Source organism: Hermetia illucens, chromosome 2, assembly GCF_905115235.1.
Source record: "Hermetia illucens chromosome 2, iHerIll2.2.curated.20191125, whole genome shotgun sequence".
Lineage (NCBI taxonomy): Eukaryota > Metazoa > Arthropoda > Insecta > Diptera > Stratiomyidae > Hermetia > Hermetia illucens.
Window position 1 is genome coordinate 7,906,932 of NC_051850.1, and position 27,357 is coordinate 7,934,288.

The window sequence follows — 27,357 nt, forward strand, 5'->3', positions numbered from 1 at the left end:
TGGCAATTGAATTCCTGTTGGATTTATTTTTTTTAAATGTCAGCAATAACCACTAATAGTTGCCCTCAGATGAAGGTATATGTTGCAATGTAAAGGTGCAAAACTTCGGGAACCCAGTCCGGGCAGTGTTAGGTAGTCGACAAGTATGATTCCAGCGGTTCCCATCTAATCACCACTGTACTTCAATAATAGGGAACTCGGTTATATGCAGGAGAGGGTAGGGCTGAACTCAACTTAGGACCTCCACTTATATGAGCAATCTCTCGATATTTAAGATACTCTGAAAGTGGAAATGAAATGGAAGGACGTTATCCTAATGCCCAGTCGCGATCGACAAAAGGCCCCATCGCCTACGGAAAGGAGTATAGCTCGGAGGAAGAATATGGAGAGCTAGATAGGATGATGATGCAACCAGAGGTCATCATTATGGCCAAACGAGGTCGGAGGACACTACGATGACATCAATAAAGAGAAGAACAACAGCAAATGCCTCCCAGAAAGGAGATTATGTATTGACTTAGAGAGTAGGTAGAACTGAAGATCAAAACTATTCAGGAAATGTTGAACTCAAGATGGATGGTTGACGACTGACGTGCCAAAATACAGTCCAAAAATCATAGCCGGCGATTGTAATGCCTGGACTTTTGATGGGGGCAGCCACAAAATGAAAAGCATTCGTAGAGCTAGACGTGACACTTGTGAATGCCGACAGCGTAAACACTTTTCGCAGAGGAGACCGAGGGTCTATGGCGGAATAGGAGTATTATATTAGCTAGAAAAATCGATTGGGTATTTCATAGAAACCCTAACCTCAAAATAGCAACCAAACAATCTGATCAAAGAGGATGCAGGGGATGAGAAGAGTGGTAATACTATGGTCGGTAGGATAGTCGGTATAATCATTAACGCCCTTAGTGAGGAACCGTGAAAAGAATCGCTGAAATTACTAAACTAAGTCGCGAAAGCAAACAGAGCTTGGTGATGTTTCCCAGGAGACAACACTACGATTACTCAGAGGAATACCTTGGCGACGCCACCGACGTTACCTCAAACAAATCGCACCGAGGAGTCAAAGGGGTAGCTTTAAATACTTTTTTGAGGTAGGCGACATAGACACCTGAGGTATGGCTAACAGAACTGGGATGAAAGAGTTCCGAAAAAAGCATACACGGCAAATTATTGCGCCTCGCAAGGATGATGCCAAATGCAGAAGGACCACGGTATATTTGTAGGCTACACCATTGTTATAGGTGGTGAACTTGGTCCTGCTCTAAGCGGCCGCTGTTTGCGGAAAGACACTACAGATCTCATTTAGCATTCATAAACTGAATGTATTCATTCTTGGCCGCCTGGCCGTCCATTTTCCGCCATATTTCCCGTTCTCGGCGTCGTAGAATGAAAATTCCTGCATTTCCTGAATCTGAGCCTCCTCCCCGTTCGAACAAGACATCTCACACTGCGTTCCGACGATTTTGCATTTTTGCCGATTTTTGCCACCCGGGGGTCGTGAAGATTTTCAATTTTCTTTAATTTCGGCCAACCCGCCCGGCCGTCCATTTTCCGCCATATCTCACGTTGCCGGCGTCGTAGAATGAAAGTCCTGGGGGGTTTAACGTGAGTACCTGCCGTGAAGGCATAATCCCACGGTCCTCTTCGGACACGGATTGATTTTGGGTCCACAATCAGAGTCCCGCCATGCAAGCACAGCGGTCACAGTGGATGCGAGGCCGCAACTAAGGAGTACAGCACCCGAGTTGTACAGCGCAACTCCACGCTCGAGCTCCGAGGAGCTCTGCCCGCGATGTAAGCATAACCACAACCACCATGAAACTCCCTCTAGGGGGCCAACCGCATATAACCGGGCCGAAAACACATCCTCCAGGAATTCTCCTAGAGCATATGCTCTCAGAGAGCCATCCCGGTTCCCATGGTACCAGATAACCTCCGGTGAGGCTTCATGGCAGAGCCACTTCAGATGAGTCCCTTAAAGACTCGGGTCTGATCGCCCTCCTCGAGTACGTAGGGACGGAACTCCCCAACGGGTTAACTGGAATCAGCCCGAGGCGGAGAACCGCAACGGAACCTTTCACCAGCTAACTACCGCTCTTCGTACCGGCATCGTAGAATGAAAATTCTTGCATTTTCAGAATTTGGGGCGCCTCCCCGTTCGAACGAGGCATCTCCCACTGCATTCCGACGATTTTGCATTTTCGCCCATTTTCGCAACCTGGGGCCGTGGAAATGTTCAATTTTCTTCGATCGTTCGGGCAATCCGAAAATTTTGCATTTTTACCGATTTTTTGCGACGTGGAAATTTCCGATTTTCTTCGATTTCGGCAAACCCGCCCGTCCGTCCTTTTTCCGCCATATCTCCCGTTCCCAGCGTCGTAGAATGAAAATTCTTTCATTTTCTGAATCTGGGCCGCCTCGCCGTTCGAACGAGGCCACTTTGCATTTTTGTCCATTTTTCCGACCCAGGGGTCGTGTAAATTTTCAATTTTCTTCGATTTCGGCCAACCCACCCGCCCATCCTTTTTCCGCCATATCTCCCGTTCCCGGCGTCGTAGAATGAAAATTTTTGTTTTTCCTGAATCTGGGCCACCTCCCCGTTCGAACCAGACATCTCCCACTGCAGTTTTGCCTATTTTTGCGACCCGGGGGTCGTAGAAATTTTCAATTTTCTTCGATTTTGGTCAGCCCACCCATCTTCACCCACCCCGTCTATTTTGCGTCATATCACGCGTTCCTGCCGTCGTAAAATGAAAACTCTGGTATTTCCTGAATCTGGACCGCCTCCTCGTTCTACCGAGAAGGGCACCTCTAAGGGTGTGTTTTTCGTTCAAGATTGTCCCAGGTGAGGCAGCAATTATAATCTCTGAATTGATGGCGATCGGCATCTTGCAAATGAGATGACGAGTATATGTAATGTGAACTCCATCACCATTTTTTTATCGCAGACAATGAGCGCCGAAAAAGGGAGATCCAGGGAAAGGTCCTGAACACATGGGTTGATCCCTGAAGGGACGGGGTGGTCATGTAAATTCTCATCCAGTTTTTCACGGACCTTGGGGAATATCGTCACAAGCAGGTTTAAAGTAGACAACTCACCGACCTCCCCGCCCTTCCGTCAAACTGCAATGCCACCCCAGAGGACCTGGAGCACATATTCTTCTATTGTGCTACATCCGTAGAAGACAGGATGAACCTAGAGATACCAGAGAATCTGTGCCTTGAGGATTGAAATATGATGAATTCCAGTATCGAATCTATCTAGAGTGAAGTGCAAAAGGCAAAGGGCGGAGGCCGGGAAAGCGTATAGACGAAAGGAGACTCCATAAAAAATTATCCAGCTGGCGGTTTCGTCCAACACCATAGGAAAATCGTCAAGTGAACCCCGTTGCAGATAATTCGCAATGTGAAACTGAGGACTCAGTTGGACTCCTATACATATCGCCAACTATTGTAGTAGGATAGATAGATAGATTGCACAGTTTTATAAAAAAAGTAATAAATCAGTCGCTAAGTCACCAACTTTTATCACCAGCTCATTATAACTAGAGTAAGGTGACCGCTGTATGTGAATAGTATCTGTGTCCTACTATGTTATCCCCTCAATTAGTATTCAACTCAGTCCCCGTTAAACCGAGTAATTTACTATGAGCCAAAATATCCACATACCAGACACATACGTTCTGCTGAATGACTAGCTGTCGCGTGAAATATTCCACCGCGTGACATACGTATGATGGGAGTGAACATATCTTGATTTATATTCCCTATCAAACAGTCTTAGTAGAGAAAATCTTTAGATACATTTTTTGTATACTGGGTGGATTTTACAAAATCACAAAAGACATGAATACAATAGAATATAGGTGGGGGAGGAAGATCACACCAAGCCCTGAATCTTTACACAATTGAAGTACTTTGGACTACGTCGTCACTTACTTGAGACAGGGGGTAAGTAGTGAGTTTACCTGTACCTTGAAGAAGGTGTTCAATTGTATCGATACAGATACATTTACGGTAGCGTGCGCTAGGAATCTCTTTGTACTTTGATTTTGAACTTACAAACAAGATTTATTGATAGCATGCACGTTCCTTAACGCTATCTATAATGTAACACCATCAAGAATCTTTTTCATCATTGATGACTTGACAAACAAACTGGGTCCTTGACCTCAATGAGATACACTCGTTTCGAACATTTCGGTCTATTCAATGTTATGCAGAAATTCGAACGAAAAAACTGAAATACGGAGGAAAATCAAATATTTGATGACCTTAAATTCAATCAAATTACCGGCACCAGTTTGAAATTGATTGAACGCTACCTCGCGATCTCATACCCCAGGTTCGAATCCCGATACGTAGTGAATATTTGTGTTTATCTTTGGGCTTATGTCCCTGTGCAGACTTATCTCTTTTGCAGTGCCAAGTGGGAAGATAGTTAAACTGTGGTCGAAATAACTATAAGAAAGAAAAATTTTTAAAAATCTTCACTTTAGATTTAATTTCGGTCCAAATCAAAGAGCCCTCATAGAAAAACTATGAATCCAGATTTTTCATTTTTTTCTATTTTTATTGAATTAAATATTTGCACTTTTGCTCTATTATTACCACTCGCCAAGGTTAGTTATTCCAAAGTATCTATTTGTAAAATTTTCCAAATTTTTGTTTAGAAAATGGAAACAATTCTCTTGAAGTCGATTCTTTACGTTTGAATTTTGGATTTTTTTCTTTTAGATTTTAGATGCCTTTTATCTTAAATTGAGAATAAATAGATTTATTTTTTGCATATTTTCTTCAAAACTACTTTTTCATCTATTTCGATATGTTATTAGCAAATTCCGTTATATTGTAGGCCGACCTCTCTCTCTAAATTAGAAGTAACTGTAAAATAAATAAGATATAAAAAAATATAAATAATAATAGTAGCCGGTCCCAAGCCCGGTTGTGAAAGGAGGAGGGATGGTAGCTTCAATCTGGACGGCTGTACACCACCGCAGCATCTCAGAGGGTAGGTGAGGAAAGTGCAGGAACTTTGGAGTCTTGCAGATTACTTACTAAGGAAGCTATCCACCAAAAATGAGAAGAAGAAGAATTTTGGGGTCCGGTACGGATAACCGGCGGGAGTCGTCTGACTTGGTGACTGGGTCAGGTTCTCGTAATAGACAGCACGGCGTCAAAACCGCTAGTCATGGGGCGGTTTGACGTCTAGGCGCCACGACGACCAGGAGCACAGCAGCCAATGGTTTCAGTATTCGCCGAAGCACTCTTTTCCACCGTCCAGCTGAGGTTTCCGCTGGGGTTCAGGACGAATTCCAAAGAGTGGGTATAGAATTCTCGGAAATGGTTCCTTTGCATAGACCAGATATTCCCAGGGTCTATGCATCTCCAACAACTCCGAGAATTCTATCTCAAATCAATGATGATATTGCATCCTGACTGTGTGCTGATATGTCTCTGCTGCAACTACAATCACTCGTATATTGAGGTACAGTTGCGGCTGTCAGATTGTACGGTTAGAAGGTTCGTTTTCGTGATATTGGTTTGAATGACCCAAGAGATCCACCAAGGAAAATTCGTCTGGAACGTCAGCGGGACTCACTTAGGCAGGGCGTTGCTAGACTGATTCAGATCAGCACTGGCAAAACCAGCAGACAGGTGAGAAGTAAGGTACAGGGGGTCTACAGAAACTATGCCATCCCCAGCGCGACACATTAAAGCAAAAACTTTCTGTCATATGCAGTCGGTTACGACGGTATTACGAAAGTCACACCAGACGTGTCCAGAATGCAACATAACGTCCAAACAGTGCAGTTTTCGATAACGGAAGCGAAAGAATACTCTGGTAGACTTTGGGGGTTACCCGCCATACCAATACGTCTGGCGTGAATTTTGCGGCTATTACCGAGGAGGAAGTTCGACGAACCATAAACACCTCGAAGAACTGGAGGCGCCCAGGTCTGGATCGGGTGCAGAATTCCTGGTATAAGAAATTTTCCAGTATACACAGTCAGCATAAATGAGGTCATGAGTTGGCCGGAGGAATTTTCACCCTTCCTCACTGCGTGGATTGCCTATCTTATTCCTAAGAAGGACACGTACGAGTATACCTGGATAATTGATATCCTACATTTGTATCGCATTGATCTTCTGACTAATAAAGTTTTTGGCGACAGTCATGGAAGCGTGGCATATAACCTTATCAGTGCGTACATCTGAGGGTGCTAATACCTCAAAGCCCATCCGTATACGAAGGGGCATCTTCCAGGGGGATTCGTTGAGTCCTCTTTGGTTTTGTATGACACTGAACCCCCTTTCATGGCTGCTGAATGATGCTAGAGGGTATGGTTTTGAAATTAAATATGGTCTACGTGCAAAGTGTGAACTAACACACTTGATGTATGTACTTAGATGACATCAAGCTGTATGCTGGGACTGACGACCATCTTAGAAGTCTGTTGCGAATAGTAGAAATGTTCAGCCGTGATATTCGGATGGAGCTTGGATTAGACAATTGTCGAATACAAGCCATCCGCAAAGATCATCAATTCATCCGCATGCAGGACATAGCATTGGTGACCTCGACATCCAAGCTATGACCGAGACAGACTTTTGCAAGTACCTAGGAATTCTGCACAGAACCCATGATCGAGTTGATGGTCTGAAGGATGCTCTACTCTCCGAATTCCTGCGACGTATAAAGCTGGTACTGAAATCGCATCTCTCGGGGAAGCATAAAATAAGCGCGTTGAATATATTCACTATCCCTTCACTGACTTATACATTCGGAATATTGCCGTGGACGTGGATTCAAATTCCGAACGCATCATCCAAACTCTACCGTGGAGCGGATGAACCTGCCTCGTGACATCGGAGGTAGGGTCGTGGTTGACGTGGCGGCACAACATCATCGCCAAGTCGACTCGCTGCGCGCTTATTTTTACAACAAAAAACAGGCGAGCCCCTTGCATGCGATTCTCTATAAGGCAGACTGTGGGTTGACTCCACTTAACTTGAAGGATTGCTCATTCAATCCTCCGAGTGGGGTGAAGCCGGACCAAGAATGGATCGCTGAATGGAAGTCGAAGGACACGTGAATTATCTTTGGCAGCCATTTGTCGATTGGCATTTGTCAAACCGATGACTGTGTGCTGGGGAGCTCTTTGCTGAGATGGAGACGATGGACTGGTTCATGTGTGCGGAATCTCCTCAACGTAGCCAAAAATGCAAAATGAAGAAAACGCCTCCACGGCAAATAAATAAGCAATCACACGAAAGAATACCAGACCATTCAAAGTTCCACTTGGACCAAAGTGGAAAAGAAGGAAAAGCTACAGCAGGAATGAAGCTAAGGAAAAATCGCGCTGTTATTGAGTGTAAGGACTTGAACGAGATTAAATTTACCAAGCCCTACGATCCCAACTGGAAATACAGTCGGTTCAGGAGTGAGATATTCTACGGCTGAGGAAGGCATATGGCGGCACACAAACTACGTCCATAAGTCTAATACTTCAAACGGCCAAAAACGCTACCACTGCTAGTAAAGTTTGATTGGTTGGGTTGTCTGCCGACTACGAAAGCAGATAACTCTGAAAAGATGCTTCAAGTGTTTGGAATTTGGACAAGTGGCTAAAAAATGTACTAGCGTACACGATAGGTCCGACCTGTGTCGTAAATGCTGAAAAAAAGCCACATTCCAAAAATCTGCGAAGAAAAACCCAATTGTCTGTTCTGCAGGCAAATAAACGGCATTGGTAGCACCCATATTACAGACAGCAGCACATGTCCGACCTATAGGAAGGCGATCGACACTATTCTCAAATGAAGTTCCTACAGCTAAACCTGAACCATTGCCAAGCGGCTCAGGACCTGCTCTCCCAGGTATTGGAAAACAAAACCGACGTTGCTATTATCTGCGAGCAGTACAAAAATCTGGACAGTGGAGTTTGGGTCGCAGATACGAGCGGAAAAGTAACGATATGGACAGGAGGAAATGGACCATAGAAGAAACCATGAAGTTTCTCGAGAGTGGCTTCACTAGAGCAAAAATAGGCGGAATATCTGTTAATAGCTGCTAAGCCGCTCCAAGCCTTACGAGAGAGGAGTTGCATTCTTTGGTGAAGAAGCTAGCAATGGATGCTAACTGGTGCTGAAAGAGGGGCAGCTAATAAGTTTGACGAGGAGATTTTTAAAGAAGTCCTGCAGCAAAATGCAGCGCTTGAAGGAAGCCCAGAAGATAAAACTTTACAGATTGGCGGAAAGTTGCGAGCATGTGACGCCTCCATGCCAAGGTGTGTTGTATCCCAGAAGCGAGTTCCGAACTTTTAGTGATGAACTCTGAAATCGGAGAATACCGCAAGGCCTGCCTTAACGCTCGGAAGAAATTACGTGTGGCCATAATGAAAAGTAAGATTGAACATTTAAAGCGACTGTATAAGGAAGCTGGGAGCTGGCGCCTATAAGACAATAATATCGAAAGTCAAAGGCAAACACTCCCCACCAGCTTCTGGCCTTACGGATCTTCTCCCATGTGTACCGCTAACCTTCCTACTTTCGAGATAGACACCGCCAAAGTTTCCATGGTAAATGAAAACGAGGTCCTCGAAGCTGCTGAATAGTTGGAAATGAAGCACCTGGCTTGGATAGCATCCCTAATAAAGATCTCAAGGTAGCAGTGAAAATAGCTGCAAATATGTTTGCCGAGGCGTTCACTACATGCCTTAAAGAAGGAGCATTTCCTACACAATGGAAGAAGCAGAAATTAATACTAGTCCCCAAGCCAAACAAACCCTTGGAGGAAACTTTGTCCTACAGGCCGATATGCCCTCAAAATAATACTGGCAAACTATTCCAACGAGTAATCTATAACAGATTGCTGCCAATTGCCGAAAAGGATGGCGGTCTCTCCGAGAATCAGTTCGATTTTCGAAAGCAGAGGTCTACAACGGATGCAGTTATCCTAGTAGTTATCACAACTAAGACCGCACTTGACAAGGGCAAACGTTGTGCAGTGATCACACTTGATGTGAAGAATGCGTTCAATTCCGCTAAATGGAGCAAGATACTTGAGTCCCTAATCAACTTAGACGTGGCAAAGTACCTGGTGCGTATCGTTGCCAAATTCTTAATCGATAGGGTTCTGTGCTGCAAATCAGATGAAGGAATGAAATTATACCAAACAATATGTGGAGTTCCACAAGGCTCCGTCCTAGGGCCACTCTAGTGGATTGTTAAGTATAACGGAGTACTAACTCTAAACATTCCTACTGGTGAGGCCTCCATTGGTTTCGCGGTGGATATTGGTGTGACGGTTGTTGCACACGTTTATGAGATTAAATCCTGGTTATGAGATTAAATCCTGGTTAGAGAATGCTGGTCTACAGCTCGCAGAACATACGACGGAAGTAGTACTTATTGCCAAGCAGAGAAAGTGCACTTCCATGAGGATTAAAGTTGGAACACAAGCAATCCATTCCCAGCCTGCACTTAAGTACTTAGGCGTAATGATTGATCAGAGGTTAAACTTCGGATTACATGTGGGGGGTGCAGCAACCAAGGTATATAACATCGGAGCGCTGATTGCGGGAATGCTACCAAATATTGGTGGCCCAAGGCTCAGCCTTTATGTAGCCCCAATATGGGTAGATGCACTGACAAATACAGCATAAGTGTACTCCGAGCATGTTGGGCTTACAGAACAATATCCAATGAAACAGCTTGTGGGATAGCAGAAATGGTCCCAACTGAGATTTTGGCGAAGGAAAGACAACGACTTTACGATCGAGCGTATCTCACAGGAGAATCTCCTGCCCGTCTGCGGCAGTTCACACGATCCGAAACTGTCGCGGAATGGCAAGAAAAGTAGGAGAAGTCAGAAAAAGGCCGCTGGACTCATATGGTATATCCGGTATATCCGGAAATGGATCAAGCGACCCCACAGCGGAGTAGGTTTTGACCTAACTAAATTCTTGAGCGGGCACGGAGGCTTTCGAGCATATCTGTATCGATTTGGGCGTGATGATTCGCCATATTGCCCAAAGTGCCCAAATATTGCAGAGGACGCAGAACACGTTTTCCCGCTTTTCTACGTTCTAACTTCTCCCACCATTCCTTGGCCTTCTGAATAGCAAAATCAATCTTTATCAGTCGCACATCTCTTTTATCTTACTTGCATCGATAATGAGTTGGGCTTGTCAAATAATAGAACCTCCTTTCACTGAATAACAATTTAATCGATTCCTACTAACTTTGTGTGACAATTCCAATCTAAACTATGCAATGAAGATATCTTTATGTGCATAGCCTGTAACCAGTTATCATTGCACCTTACTCCTCCCCATTAATTGCAAATCGATAAATCAAAAATGCATACTTCACCGGTTATAGATGGATAGTATGTGGAGTCCATAAGAGGTGATGCATGAATCATCCCCTATGCATTTCTAAACCATATATGGGACCAACTATGAGTTAGTTCGACTAGTGCGGTCTATCAGCGACAGCAACATTGGCAGAATATTAATTATGAACTTTGTCTGCTTGCGAAAAGTCAGCTTGTGACGGAATAGATCGTTTGAATTTGAATATGCAAAGTTTGCGTACTATGCCAACAAGTATTGGCTACAAATGATGTTTGCGATTCTGTGAAATAATGTAGGAATAATGTTAGGCTCAGATTAATGAAACTAACACTCTGGTACATAGGTTGCTATTGAAACTTACAATTCAGGGTTGGAAGGTTTTAATCGAACCGTGATAGAGTTTATCTTTTAGTTTATTTTGACGATTAGCTATGTAATTCTATTCTTTAGAATTATATAATTTGACATACTTTTTCTCGGAATATAATAATGAGTTTGTCTGGGCCTTGATTATACGAGGGCGGTCCGATAAGTACTTAGCCTACCAAAAAAAAAACGAAAATTTTTGAAAAGTGGCGATTTATTTCTCGACATAGTCTCCTTTTAACTCGATACACTTCTCCCAGTGATGCTCCAACTTCTTTAACCCGTCTGAAAAATACGTTTTCTCGAGGTCTGCAAAGTGGGCTTCCGTGGCGGCTATAACCTCCTCATTCGACTCAAATTTCTGCCCGGCGAGTGACTTTTTCAAGTTAGGAAATAAATAATAGTCGCACGGGGCCAAATCTGGGGAATACGGTGGATGGGGCAGCAGTTCGTAGCCCAATTCGACCAATTTGGCCGTGGCGACGGCGGAAGTGTGAGCCGGTGCGTTATCGTGGTGGAAGAGCACTTTTTTCTTCACCAAATGCGGCCGTTTTTTCTGCAATTCGGCGTCAAATCGGCTCAATAATTCGGCATAGTACAGCCCTGTGATCGTTTTGTCCTTCTCCAGGTAGTCGATGTAGATCACACCTTGTGAATCCCAGAAAACGGCGGCCATCACCTTTCCTGCCGATTGCACAGTCTTTGCCTTCTTGGGAGCACGTTTGCCGGGTAAAGTCCACTGTTTCGACTGTTCCTTGGTCTCTGGAGTGTACCAGTGGATCCATGTTTCGTCGACGGTCACGAAACGACGAAGAAACTCCTTCGAATTGCGCTTAAACAGCGTCAAACACTGCTCTGAAGTGGTTTCACGATTGCGCTTGTTGTCCGGAGTGAGCAAACGCGGCAGCCATCTCGCCGACAGCTTTCTCATGCCCAAAATTTCGTGCAGGATATGACCCACGCGGTCTTTTGAGATGCCTACTGTCTCGGCTATCTCGCGTACCTTCAATCGGCGGTCTGCCAATACAAGGTCATGGATTTTTGTAACGTTCTTCTCCGCAGTAGCCGTTTTCGGGGCTCCGGGGCGTGCTCATCAAAAACTGACGTGCGACCACGTTGAAATTCATTAAACCAATTTTTGACGGTCGCCATCGAAGGAGAAGCGTCACCGTACACAGCATCCAAGCGTTCTTTGATTTCGCTGCGCGATTTCCCTTCCAAAAACAAGAATCGAATCACCGACCGATATTGTTCTTTTTCCATTTTTCTAAAATTCGCCCGCACGCCCGCTTCTACACGCGCTAAAAACAAAACTACAAGTCCTATTCGACTAAAATTTTGACAGTAGCCGTCTAAGAGAATGTTCTACACGACAGTAAATACTTCTTGCAATAGTAGCGCCATCGGGCGGAGAGGCTAAGTACTTATCGGACCGCCCTCGTATGTACATGACATTCAGGACATAAAAATCTAATATCTGCTCAAATAAAGTTAATAATAGTACTACAATACCATATTTTATAAATTTACTGCAAACCTCCCTAAAGTTTATCCTAGAATCAATTTGCAAATATAGATACTGGAAAATTTGGTGGAAATCCTACTCTTACTAAAAAACTGATAACAGGCCACAATTTTCCTTTGAAGCATAGACTATCTGCATCGCATTGTAGAGAATAACTGTTTCCAAATGGAACCATTGTTCAATCAAACATTCTTACATAAAAAGTCCCCAAAAGCAATCTTACCTATCAGATACTCAACCAGGAAGACTCAAGAATGGCCAAGAATCACTTCAACCTTAAAATCTGTGGCCGCAACTGTTGCGTACATACCAGAATTTGGCGTGGTTAAATGCGAACTGCCTAGGAGTGTCCCGAGGGGTAGATTTTAGGCCCTTCCTATGGAACACTCCCACATCTCTCCGCCATAAGTCACCTACCTCGAAGGTAGATGGTCTTGCCCTCAATTTATGATGGTCAGCTGCTCTCTGATGGGTCAATTGCAGTTTCTTTTGGACCTCCTCTTTTAGGAGTTCCGTCCTCGTATTAGTAGAGATGACCGAGAAAGGATCCTGAAGGAGGTTCAATTGGCGCCATAGAGAGTAGGACCCTCCATGAATGATCATATTCTGACAAAAAATCAAAAAGCAAAGGGTATTTCCGGTGGCTGAATGTACAGATGATCTCAGTACGCAGCAGATATCAGGGACTTTTCGGTCCCAATCACGCTGATTAGGGAAGACGTAAGTTCGAATAGCAGCTATTACGGATCGGTTAACCCGTTCGGAGGCATTCATCTGAGGAGAATACAAGGCCGTGTTTAATGTCCATTTGCTTCCATCAGCGGAACGGAATTGTTCCCCGTTGTCCATCAACATCGATTCAAAAATGCCAAAGATGTTAAAGATCCGATCCACTTGGAATCAGGTTACAATTTCAGCCACGAAGCACCAAAAAGGCTCCACGAAAACGAATTTCGTAAAATTGATGAGAATTGTCCTCGATTCGGGCTATCAATGGTAGATATTCTGTAGATTTAAAGTCGGGAGAGTTCAAGTTGATTTCAGTGGTGTCATCGTCGCTGAGTGCTGACGTATCCATGACATCAGTACCATGAACGCGGGACAGAACGACATTCTATGTCCCCTTACTGATACTTACGCAACAACTGCGACCTCACGTTGGGCACCAACTCGGTTACGTACGGAACAGAGTTAGCCCCTAGCGTGGCGCCAAAGTTCTTGCGTAACGTAACGTAACGTTCTAAGCAACAAAAGTATGTGACCCTAAAAGGTGAATTGGTATATGGTATATGTATGATAGATGCCAAAATATTTCAAAATACTAAAAGAAGTTTGAAAAAATTCATTCTTCTATGCTTGAAAAAAATTAGGCCCGAGATGCTGAGAGGGGGACTTTTGCGGCGATCATCCCCAGTTATGGCTCCTAAAAGTGGAATAATTTATCACCATCATCATTAATAAGCGTTCTGCTAAGGCAATTCGATTTGAGGGAGAGGAGTTAGATAGGGGAGCGCCACTCCTCCAAGGAACAGCAGGACCCCCCCTTCAACTCTCTTTCAAAAACGTGGCAGTGTTTTCTTTATCAATACCCTTATTAATTATAACCCTCCGAGGATGCGAAAGAAGGTTTAGGGCCAACGAAGCAGCACCCATTTCCAAGACAGGTGGACTCACGTCTTCCTTCTAACTACCATCTCCCTTGGAGATGGGGCTAGTGATTCAAACTTTACCATAATGATATACAAAAAAGAACACTTTGAAGAGCCACAACTTTTTAGCGACTGCCATGGGAACTCAGCAGCAGAGGCGTTACCTTTCTCCTTTCCCTCCATAGCCATTACACTCCTATCGGCAGTGCTAAGAAATATACGATTTTCCAGGAAAAAATATTGCACGAAATGAGGCTTCACTATTTATATTTCAAAACAATGATAAAAATGATTTCATTAAAAATTAAATTGAGGTCGTTCGAAGATGATGAATATTCAGAAGTTTCAAGCAAGTATGGAATGATACAAACCTTGTAACAGCTGCTAGATTGTGCAGAGAAAGACCTGAAATATAAATAAAAAAATGTATGGGACACAGTATACAATAATTATATCAATAGGCTTAATAGAAAAAGACCAAATCATGCCTTATCTTTCTAAAATATTTTTTGAAAAGACAGTGTTTGTTGAATGATACAATAACCTTATAAAACAAAAACTGCTGTGATATTAAAGAAATGAAAAATTTTACCACATGTGTGAACATTTCACACATGATGGCATATCTCAGTCAAGATCTCTTAAAACTGTCTCCCTAAGATCCAAAAGGTATCATTATTATAGGCAACAACTGGCCTATACATCATAGGATCTGATGTAACAGGAACTCCAGGCAAAGTTGATTTAGCAATAACCTTCTTCCCATACGGAAAAAGCATAGGTTTCTTAGCCAGTGAGGTCTCTATTCTTTTAGTTCAACTATATGACAATGACTGAGTCCAGCAATAAAAAGCTTAAGCCTTTATCATTGACTATTAGAAAGTCAGTCATCGAGCATCATTCTGGTGTCTATTGGCGGCGAACATTACATGGCTAGAATAATCCAGTCTGTCTTTTCCGACAGACGCGGACTCACCCCCTTAATTTCTAAACAAAATGTGAAAAAGATTACAAAATATAAGTCGCGCCTACATAAAGTCCTCCCAAACCTGCTTGGTATGCCTTCTTCATCTTTTTCTTCAGCCTTTGTCCCGTTCACAAGCGGGGTCGGCTCGTCGTGATCGGCTTCGCCATTTGGTTCTATCGAATGCCTGATCTGGGTGCAATCTCGAGGCTTTCAAATCCCCATCCAGCGTATTAAGCCACCGTTGCTTAGGTCGGCCTTTTGGTCGTTTACCATCGACTTCGATGTTCAGACCAATCTTTGCAAGTGAATTCTCGTTTGCACGAATTGCGTGACCATACCATCGAAGACGCCTCTTTCGCAACTTTTCCACGATCGGTGCAACCCCATAACGATCGCAGATATCCTCATTTCGGATGTGATCTAAACGTGTGACGCCACTAGTCCAACGTAGCATCTTCGTCTCCATTACCGCAAGACGCCGTTCATTGTCTTTTATGGTCTGCCAACACTCAGAACCATAGAGAGCGACTGGACGGACGACATTGCGGTAAATTTTAGATTTGAGACGTTCGTTGATACGTCGATCCAGGTTGCGTTAATGCGTGAAGCAATTTCATAGCGCAGCTCTCCATTGGCTGATAGCGTTGACCCGAGGTATTTAAATCGCTCAGTTCTGGGCAGATCACTGCCGCTGACAGTGATTGTGTCAGTTTCATGGGGATCGGTCGTCAAAAATTCAGTTCTGTCTGAGACCATGTTGCATGAAGCGATCATTCTATTTTTGAACAAGTAGCTCGAGATCATTTTTGCTATCAGATGCTAGGAAAACATCATCTGCATAAAGCAGTGTGTAGGGCGCCGGACGTTGGATACCCGGGTGACGGTGTCCATAACAAGGACAAAGAGGAGTGGTGAGAGGGCACTTCCTTGATGAGCTCCAACAGAGACACGAAGCGGTTTTGATACACCCGCCATACTTCGAACTTTGGTAGAGCAATTGAACCCAGTGCACGAGTTCCTCTGGCACTAAGTGTTGTTGTAGAGCATACCAGATGAGTTCGTGTGGTACATGGTCAAACGCTTTCTCTAGATCCAGAAATGCAATGCAAAGACGGCGATGCTTCTCACGGTGTTTCTCCATGAGTAACTGTGCAGCGTGTATTCCGTCAGTAGTTCCGCAGTTCTTGACAAATCCGGCTTGATTCACGGTTACTTCAACGATTTCGCGAATACGGTTGTCAAGAAAGCGTTCAAAAATCTTCATGGTATGGGAAAGTAACCGGATCGGATGGTAATTTGAACATTCTGCTGGGCTACCTTTCTTTTTCCATATTGGAACAGTGGTACTTTCTTGCCAGTCAGATGGTGTTCTTCCTTCCTGAATAACCCGATTAAAGAATTCACTGAGCCACAGTGTTGGGTCCCAGCTCTTCGCTTTCCAGAGCTCAGATGCGATGTCGTCAGGTCCTGTTGCTTTCCCCGATTTCATTTGTTTTATTGCCTCCTCGACTTCAGTTGCGCTGACTGGTGGAACTGCTCCAAATGTCGGCAATGATTGTGGAAGTGAAGGATGAGCAAATTCTTCAGTTGAAATCTGCTCGAAGTATTCTCGCCATCTATCCGTTGCGGCTCGACGGTTGGTAAGCAAAGTACCGTTCTTGTCATTAATACAACAGAAGTGTTCGATATCCTGTGTGCGTTCATCACGGCTTTTAGCAAGTCGATACAGATCTCTCTCGCCATCCCGAGTGAATCGGATGACAGCGACCGCTTTCTTTGCTTCCCGTTTGGCATTCTTATAAATTTGCCAATTAGCAGGCGTTTTATCGTCGAGAAATTTGTGGTAGAGGCGTTTCTTTTCACGGACCTTCATTTCAACATCATCATTCCAAACCCAAGTATCTCGGTTCATGTACCGCTTACCCGGCTTGGTGACCCCGAGGGTTGCAGAGGCCGCTTTGTGGATCGTGTCTTTCATTTGGTTCCATGATTCTTCCACATTCGTAATGGCTGCTTGGTATGCCTTGGGGTAACAAAATTAGAACCAAGTCGGAAAGCGCTAAGATCATCGACAGACTTCTCAATAACCACATTCTAACCATAGTTAGACATCGTTTATGCTCCATACGGGAGTAGACCAATTACATTTTATCCCTTAACAAAAAATGTACCAATATAAGAGCCAACTTCAGCTTTTTCAGGAGGTTCAAATAACTGACTGACCTTTCCAATGATCATGAAATTCCTCCAATTACCATGAAATTTCTACTCCTTCAAGGAACCGATAAGCTTTATAGACGAAGCAAGAATTAATACCTAAACTACTAGCGATGTATTATAAAATACCAATGTTGAGTATCGAATGAGTGATACGGTTTCATCTGGTCTCACCAACAGGATATACAGTACTAAAGTCGCTTATCCACAAAAGGCCGCCATACATAATAGTCCTACCCACGTAGGTTTCTGGCATTAGCGTGCAGTAGTGGGAGTCACATAGCGCTGTGAACCTTCTTCTTCTTGTTCTTCAGCCTTTGTCCCGTTGACAAGCGGGGTCGTCTTGCCGTGAGCAGTTACGCCACTTTGCTCTATCAAAAACCTGATCTGTATGCAAATATGACGCTTTCAACTCCGCATACATCCAGAAATATTCGCTGGAGACAAATCGGTTCGTTGTCCGACTGCAAAGGTGCGAAATACTTCCTTACGAAAAGCACCTGGAATATATGACCTAGTTCTCTTTGCAGAGATATCGCACTAGATAGAAGAACGTGAGCCAAAGATGGGAACTCTTTGAATTTGTATTTGGAGTTCGTTTGCAGGCGCTGCTGAACTGCTTCATCTACCTGGGCCACCGCGTTTGCTAAAAAATCGACAGCAGCTGAGTTGTAGGTCTCGGAGATCCGGGACAAAGCGTCAACGACTAGGTTGTTTTTACCGGGCACGTGTTGAATGTCCAATGTGAACTGACTGTTGTAGGCTAAGTGCCGAAGTTAGCGAGGGGACACTTTGTTGGGCTTTTACCGTAAGGCAAAAGTCAGAGGCCTATAGTCCCTGAACAAGGTGAACGACTTGCTTTCGAGGGAATATCGAAAGTGCTTAATGCTCAAATACGCGGCTAATAATGCCTCATCGTAGGCGCTGTAATTCCTTTGAGCGATATTCAATTATTTTGAAAAGAAATACAACGGTTGCCAGCTTTCATTCTAGGGGTGTATCCTGCTGAGGGAAAGCCAAAGTGTAGGATCTATTAGCTGTTGCTTGATGGTTTCAAACGTTTGTACGTTTTCGCGCCCATTGGTATGTCTGAAGCATCGAAGAATACGGCTATGGGTACATCCTGTTGACGAAATGCCAAAAGTAGAGCGTCTATCAGCTGTTACTTGATAGTTTCAAACGGGGCTCTGGAGGCCATACAACCTCCTACGAATCTTTGGTCTTAGGAACAGACAGGGGGGCTTTAATTAATGCCTGGTGTTGAGCGGTTTTCGGCAGGAAACGACCTTCTAAGGTCTTTGACCGCCATTGGCAGCGGACAACTCGCGATCGCCTGCACTTTGACTTAGTTGCGTTGAATGCCGCCAGAGGCGATTGACTGGTCTAGAAATTTCACCTGTTTCTGGAAAAATTTGCATTTGTCAACGTTGAGAATTAGGCCATTATCAAGAAGATGTTGAAAAAAGCAGTCGAGGTGTGCCAAATCCTCAGAATTTGTGAAAGATACAACCAGAACGTCATCCAAGTAGACGAAACAAAAGTTCAAGTTTCGTAGTACAGAGTGGATGAACCTCTGAGAGATTTCCTCCGCTTTGCACAAGCGAAAAGTCATCCGTAGAAACTCGAAGAGTCCAACAGGTATGCAAATTGCAGTTTTTAAAATATATTCGGGGGCGACAGGGATTTGGCGATATCCAAGGTAGAGAAAGCACGACAGTTTGATAAATAATGCGCAAAGTTTTGGATGAGTGGAATGGGGTACCGGTCCGGAATCATCTGAGCATTCAAGCGTGTATAATCGCCACAAAGCTGTCATTCGCCATTAGGCTTGGAGACCAAATGGATTGGAGATGACCAACTGCTATTGGAAGGTTTACATACACCCTACTTGATTTGTTCGCTGAATTTTTTCCGCCCAACATCGTGCTTCTGGGGTGGTAGAGGACGCCCTTTCAAGCAGATTTGGAAAGCACTAGTGTTCGTGTGGTGCTCAATATTTTGCTAAGCTGGATGAGAGATACAACGTTCGGTAGTACTGTTGCGGTATTTTTGGAGTAGGGCCGGCAACGTCCTTAAAAATTATGGGAAAAGTGTTGTTGTTCGAGCAAGTTGAAATTTTCCCTGACGACCTAAGAGAGGCTGTGGTGTCTTTCAGGGACCTATGCTGCATATCTACCACCAGCTTATATTCATACAGGAAGTCTACACCAAATATAGGAACACAGATGTCAGCGAAAAAGAATTTCTCCGAAAAGGATCGATGCAGGACTGTGAAGCGGGTGCTTGGTATTGCTCTTCACACTTGCATTGAAGTTCTGATAGGCGAAACTACTAAATCAGGCGCCTGTACGAAAAGAACTTTACACATGGCACAATGCATCGCGAGAGCATGTAATGCATCCATGCCTAAGAATTGTATATTACCCAGTGGAAAATCTAACTTACCATCGAGCCAGACAAACAGCTCAGAGGGCGATAGGTAGGATTGATTGTCTACAAAGAAACCCCCAAAACATTAAGCTGGTCTTCTAATCGAGTAAGATGGAGTGTTTTAAGGATCTCTGCTCAAAGGCGGACATAAATTTGTGGGGTAGCGACTATAGAATCGTGACTGGACGATTTAGAGGTAGTTTGGAAGAAGCTACCCCTTGTCAATTACTTTTAGGCTAGACTACAAGTAGGAGACGAAAATCTAATCTCTTAGAAATGGTACCCAAGCAGAAGTCTGAGTCCAACAAATTATTGAGGCTGAAGAAAATAATTACAAGGAACAACGAAAATATCCAATTTTTAAAGAAATGCATCAAATCCGGCGCCATTACAAATTTGTAAACGCGATTTAAAAACAATACGCAAACTTCGCAATAAACTGCTATATTTTCTCAAGGCGGACCAGAGGAGCAACGTCGTCGTTATGGACAAGGCTAAGTATAACCAGGCTGTTTTTCGGAAACTGGAGAGTGGAAACTACTTCGAATCGCGGAACAACCCGCTACCCGAATCTATCAAAAGGGTCGATAGAGCGTTAAAGGAAGCTACTGCGATATTTCCGAACACTGGGCGGCTCCGAAAACCTAATCCTGCGCTTCCAAGAATCAGATGTCCTCCGAAAATCCACAAGGAAGAGGACGAGATGCGAAATATCATTGCCAGCTGGAACTCACCGACGTACAACATCGCCAAGTGGTTGATCAATGAGTGGCAGGCCCTTGGAACGACCAATAGTAAGTATTCAGTAGCTAACTCCCATAAACTAATGCAGAAGCTGCAACGCATTGAGAGGTTGGGTGAAGACGAGGTGATGGTGTCGTTCGACGTAAAGGCATTGTTTCCCAACACGCCAGTGAAAGGGTCCATTTTCGGATTCGAGAGATGTCAGTTTGGATCTGACTCGGAATGGAGAAGACAAGTTCGAATCTATGCAAACCTAGCCAGGGTCTGGATGAACGAAAACTATTTTACGTTTCGGGATAGATTCTACAGAACTACTTCGGCAATAGCCGTTACTCACTGAAAGGGTCATCAATCGAAGAAGAAATTAATTCCAGGGGAATAATGCCTCAAGTATAGTTTAGTTTAGTTTCACTAAAGGTAGAAAAGGATAGGGTCCTACCCTTCCTAGATCTGAATATCTCCAACTCTAGCGGGAAGCTTAAGTTCGAGATATACCGAAGCCTACAGCAACTCAGAGAACAATACCAGCAACTTCACACCGAAAAACGGTAGCCTTTAATCGCATTATTCACCGACTGATCACATACCCTCTTTCGGAATATGGCTTCAACAAGGAACGACAGCATATTATTGACACCGCTATTAAAAATGGGTATAATTCTCAGACTATTGAGAAGCTGATCGTAAGGAAAATCAAGCAACACAATGGACATGCCTTATACAACACTATTCTCGTAGCATAGGGAGGCAGCCGCGAGGCGGATAAGTATCCCATATTACTCCTATTTAACAACATCAGGAATTGGATCATCCACCTGCCGGAATCTACTGTAAGCATCAAGGATCCTTTGGCAGCGGAGGAAAAAAGCGGGATCCACCAAATAAGGTGCAGCGATTGTAATTGTCCTATATATATTTCATAGGACAGACTAAACGCCTAATAACCACTACATTTGATGAACACCTCAAGGAAGTGTCGCGGTTCAAATCTCACTGGTGACAGTGGAATTTGTGTCGTGATTTGACGTCGGATACCAGTCGACTCAGCTGTGAATGAGTACCTGAGTCAAATCAGGGTAATAATCTCGGGCGAGGACAATATATGGATTGTCGCGCCAACGATTATTATTATTATCTTCTTGTTGATGCAAACGATGAAGTCCAAAGGGACTTCGAATGGTCGAAAGGTGATGTAAACATCTTTCCAAATAGGGGATCTGGCTCGATTGTAAACCTCAACTAGTTAAACCCTGCACTGATGTGTCGTATGTCCTGGTACCTCAGCGAGATATAAACCCGCAGGCAATCCTCTTTGAATTATGAAGCAGCCACGGAGTTAAAACCGAGAAGGATATCAGGCTGGTGTCCAAAGGCTTTGGATGAACAAACCTTCATTCAAATATTGCTAAACGAAACTACTAAAGAAAGCACCTTTACAAAAAGAACTCTCCAGGAATTGGAGGACTTTGGTCAGCTTGCCATCGAACCAAACGACCAGCTCAGAGGGTGATAGGTAGGATCACTCACATGTAGGCCTATAAAGAAGTCCGTAAAATATTAAGTTGGCCTTCCAATTGAATAAGAAGGAATGCTTTAAGGACCTGTACTCAAAGGCGGAAGTAAACACGTAAAATAGCGACTATAGAATCTTGATCTGGTGGTCAAAGGGTAGTATAGGTCCCAGAGCGAAACTTGGATTGGTACGCACGAGCATAAAACCTGGGAAATACCTGCTGAACCAACACCAACAACTCTACTACCAACCACTATCTCCACCTCCACGTGGTGACCGCTGGGATCTCTTTCTTAACGAAAAGCTGCAGACGGAGAAGGATTAAGGCGAGTCTCCCGCGCCTAAAAACGGGACAAATTGTACCAACTGGTCCTCCCAATTGGGGGTTGGGTAGCGCTGGCAACCCTACATGGAAAAAACTTGATACGAAGCCACAGCAGGAGCCTCGGACAAGATGAAGTTTACGATGACGAACCCGACAACGGCAACAGAATAACGATTTGCGCATTTTCTCATGGAAAGTACGCTCCCTGTACGGAGATGAAATTGCCAGGCAGCTAGCCAATACCCTGTCCCAATATAGGGCTGATGTAACAGCGTTGCAGGAAATCCGTTTGACAGGGACCGGTTTCCAAGAAAAGAGCCACAACACTATATATTATTGGGACCATTCAGTACACCATGTTTTTTAGCAAGCCAAAAAATGAAACCTGCTGTTATCGGCTTTGAAAATATAAGCAAAAGGTTATGCACTATGCGTTTGCGAGGCAAATTTAGAAATATAAACCTCATAAGAATTCACGCTCCTACAAAGGAGACTGCAGAGTCGGAGAAGGATACCTCCTACGAGGCAGTTGAGCGGGCCCTCGATATCAAAATCATACTTAGAGATTTCAACAGTCAAGTAGGGAAGGAGCCCATATTCAGGCGATACCTCGGCTCCCATAGCTTACATCGGGATACCAAAGATAACGGACTGCGGATTATTCAGTTAGCAGTATTGCACGAAATAATTATTGTAAGTACCTTGTTTGCGCGAAAAGCGGTACATAAACATACGTGGACCTCTCCACCACCACTTTCTACCAAATTGAGCAGGTGTTGATCGAGCGCCGACACCTCTCAACATTGATGAATGTCAGAACATATAGACGGCCAATATAGACTCGGATCACTATCCCATTTGCATAGTGCTCCGAGCCTGAATTACAACACTACCTACAATCGCCTCTAACAATCAGAGTGAATACAGAAGCCATTCACAACACAGCCTTCCGTAACACCTATAAGGGGGAAATAAATGCTGCAATAACCGCAGCTAACAGATGATCTGGAGATGAAGCATCAACAAATGACCTTCACAACCACGTGAAGAGCGTTATCATTGATCAATCATACTTGGCCCCAGCCGCATGAAAAGTCGGAACGACTGGTTTGACGATGAATGTAAACTAGCAACGGAACCGAAGAATGCCGCATACCGAGTAATGTTAAATCCTCAAAGAACGCGCAGAGACCTACCAAGAACTCCGTCGAACGGAGAAGCGGCTTCACAGATGAAAAAAGGAGGCCATGGAGAACCAACAAGTCTGTGGACTAGAAAAATACAGCAACCGCATCAGGTGCGGAAGTTTTACCAACAAGTCAGCAAGATGAAATCTTACACATCTCGGTGCTTATCCTGCCGAGACAAAGAGGGAAATCTGATTTGCGCCAGAATGGGTATATTGGAGCGATGGGTTGAGTACTTTGATGATCTATTGAACAACCAGAACATCGGCCAGTTGGAGGAGATCCCGCCAACTGAAGACGACGGACAAATACTGCCACCACCAGAAGAAGAAACAAACCGTGCAATCCACCGGCTTAAATATCATGGAATTACAGCTGAATTGGTTAAATATGGAGGCGACCAACTACACCAACTAAATGCTCAAGGCGTGGGACAGCGTATCAATTCCTGACGACTGGCAAAAAGCCATTATCTGTCCCAAACATAAAAAGGGGGATATCACGCAGTGCAGCAATTATACAGGTATCACGTTGTTGAGTACAATCTATAAGATATTCCCCGCTATCTTGCTAGGTCGGATAGCCCCATACGCTCAGAACATAATTAGCCCATACCAAAGAGGCTTCACTCCAGGTAAATCGGCAACAGATCTGATTTTCTCCCTGCGGCAAGCGATGGAAAAACTGTTGGAATATGGAGATCAGTTGCACCATCTTTTCATTGACTTTAAAGCCACCTATGTGATCATTGCAAGAGTAAAACTGTACACGGCCATGATAAATCGGTATCCCGACAAAATTAATAAGACTGACTAGATTGACCCTTAACAATGTGCGAGGCCATGTAAAAGCAGCAGGATCACTATTGAGACCCCTCAACAACAACAACGGTCTGAGGCAAGAGGATGCCCTATCATTCGTCCTCTTCAACCTAGCCTTGGAGAAATTGATTCGGGATACAGACGTAAATGCGAGAGGCACCATCCTCTTGAAGTCCACCCAAGTACTGGCATACGCTGACAATATTGACATTATGGGAAGAACAACCCGAGATGTACAGTATACCTTCATTCAGATCGAGCAGGCGGCGCATGATCTCGAGCTACGCATTAGTGAAGGCAAGAAGAAGTAACATCAACTCCAAAAACCAAAGAACAAACTACATCGAATCGCACTGGTCGAACGAAAACAATGAAGATAGGAGACTATAACTTTAAGACCGTTGAAAATTTCTACTATCTACGGTCGAAAATCCCAACCGATAACAACTACGATGATGAAATCCGCGCACGGTTGTTGACAGCCAACAGACCTATTTCAGCTTACAAAGACTGTTCCGCTCTTACTGTACAAGACTATGATCTTGCCAGTCCTCATGTATTCCTCGGAAACTTGGGTTCTTAACAAGAAAAATTGCGAACTCTTGGCCGCGTTCGAGAGGAGAATCCTCCGAAGAATTTTTGGCCCCCTACATCAGGATGGACGATTCCGTGGGCTACACAATGACGAAATCTATGAGCGATACCATGACCGTCCGGTTGTGGATAAAATCCGGCTCAATAGGTTACGGTGGGCGGGTCACTTAATCCGTATGGATGAGGATGGTCCAGCCCGGAAAGTCTATAAGGGTAATATCTATGGAAGAAAAAGAAGACGAGGCAGACCCTGCCTAAGATGGAGCGATGGCGTAGGCCAGGACGCCAGACAGCTTTTAGGGATATCGAATTGGTGGACCTCGGGGCAAAACCGGGATGTCTGGAGTTCCTTATTAAGGCAGGCCAAGACCGGATACTGGTTGTTGCGCCGTTGATGATGATGATGATGGGAGGAAGCTAGGAACGAAATTTCTCTCCTTGTGTGATTCAATGCTCTTCCAATTCGATGCATTGTTGTCTTACATTAAAATTTAAGCTCAATTTGGCTGGTTTTTAATTAAAATCGGTTCATTGCCAATCACATTATGCAGCAATACTTTCGTTGCGCTCGGTTATGTGTTGGTCTTTTCACTTGTACGTGTACCAGCACCATTGGCAATCATATTGTACACAAAGCACAACAACAGCAGAGGTGAAAATATTTTCTTTTTGCTTGAACCTAAATATTCTCATATAAAAAGTACCCTTTTGTCACATTTTAATACCACACCGGCAGTGACAAATGCTCGGAAATTTGAAAGGCCTTAACTAAAATGAAAAAATAGGGCTACTTCCTCTGAATACTTGGTGGGAATTACCATTATAAGTGAGCCCTACAGAAACCTTTACGGTACTGCATGGGTTATAGATTCGGCTGCTGGAGCAACAATATAAGTGGGCATTCGTCAATCCATACAATGTACCATAAGCCAGGCTGTCAGTGGCTTTGTATGGACGAAAAAAGTGGTGTGTATGTATATAGCAGCTACGCCTCACCAAGTCTGACATTGTCTAAATTCAAAAAAATGCTTAATATTCTTGTTCCCGATGTAAGTAGTCCAAAGGCTATTTCCGATAACTTCAACGTTTTGACAGTAGCAGAAAAGTAAACGCAAGAGAAGCCGAAAGGTGATGTAAACATCTTTCCGAATCGAAAATCTGGCTCGATAGTAAACCTAATCTTGTCAGCCCTTGCACTGATGCGTGGTATGTTCTGGCAATCCTCTTTGAATTATAAAGGAGAGCCACAAGGCCGAAACCGAGAAAGATATCAGGCTGGTCCGGAAACGTTTTCGATGAACAAACTTTTATTGAAGCGATGCTAGACGAAACTACTAAAGCAGGAACCTTTGCAAAAAGGATTCTCCACGTGACACAATACACCACGAAAGCATGTAATGCATCCATTCCTAGGAACTGTATATTGCCTAGTGGGAAACCTAACTACTGGCGGAATAGTAAATTGGTAAGACAAAGTCTCTATCAGCTTGCCATCGGGCCAAACAAACAGTTCAGAGGACGACAGGTAGGATCGATCACAAATAGGTCTATAAAGAACCCCGTTAAACATCACGTTGGTGTTCCAGTTAAATAAGAGGGAATGCTTTAAGGACCTGTTCTCCAAAGCGAAAGTAAACTCGAGGGATGCCGACTATAGAATAGTGATGGGACGATCTAGGGCCGTTCATCTCCCTAGATCTCGTGCCCTACCAGCTTTTTGGAAATCATGCAAAGCTTACTCTCCAACAAAAAAGAGTTCTTGAAGGCTTCCAGCGACCTCTGGTGTGTGGAGCGGAGGGTTGGTTCTATACATTAAAGGATCACATTCTAGTCAGAATGCACTAAGATGCGTTGACTTTCCAGTTGCGACTATGGTATTTGAGTTAAACGTGGAACTAATTTTTCCCTCCATTTCAGCAAGATGAAAGCACTGGAAAGTCGATACAGTTCCGTATGGTCCAGAGCAGCATTGTAGAATACTCGTTTTTTGACATGCTTGCCATGCGGCAGTCTGACAAGCTAGCGCTTCAAAAGAATGCTATAGTCGCTGTCCTACGAAAATTCACTAAAGAAAATGATGAAAAGGGTCGAAAAATTTAAGATTCCACTCGAACATGGAATCAGGGATGACTCTGAATTCCTTCGAAAGGGTTATTCCCCCAGTTTTTTCTAAGAAAATTTCCCATTCGGAAGGAGATCCAGATACATAGTTAATCGATTCTTACCGAATGCCGGTATGTTTTTGTCATTCCCTCATTGCATATTCCAACGACTCTAGTGCTAACATAAATGGTTACCACCATTCATAGCATATCTATTACCTTACCCACTACGACACACTGCCATTGACAGCCGTCGGTCTTATTTAATTTATTATTCCATAAGAAAGCTACTATTTTGCATACAATTGCCGGTTACAGCGAATTAACTTGTGTACGTTATAAATAGGTTTCTGTCAGTTGTGTACCCGCCCAGACCCCGCTTCAGCACAACCCCACCAACGTCACCGCCGTCATTAGGTGTCGTTACTTGCTAATGGTAATTTATGCAACCCGCCTTGACAGGGGTAACGACAGTGGGTCTCGCCTGATTGCGAATTTTTTGCAAGTTTCTGGGATTCACCCGCCCAGCTTTGGTGCGAAAATAGCC

At 44.0% G+C, this 27,357-nt stretch overlaps 1 protein-coding gene across 6 annotated transcripts in view; it reads right to left on the minus strand.

Moving 5' to 3' along the window:
* Nucleotides 1-27,357, minus strand: part of LOC119649403 (guanylate cyclase 32E) — a 232,404-nt gene that overhangs the window by 133,114 nt on the left and 71,933 nt on the right. For 5 of the 6 annotated variants that reach the window (XM_038051529.1, XM_038051530.1, XM_038051532.1 and 2 more), the window contains exon 2: nt 14,282-14,315. The exons of the other annotated variant lie outside the window; for it this stretch is intronic. The gene's annotated coding sequence lies outside the window, so the exon portion shown is untranslated. The remainder of the gene's footprint in view (nt 1-14,281; nt 14,316-27,357) is intronic. 6 annotated transcript variants of the gene reach the window in all.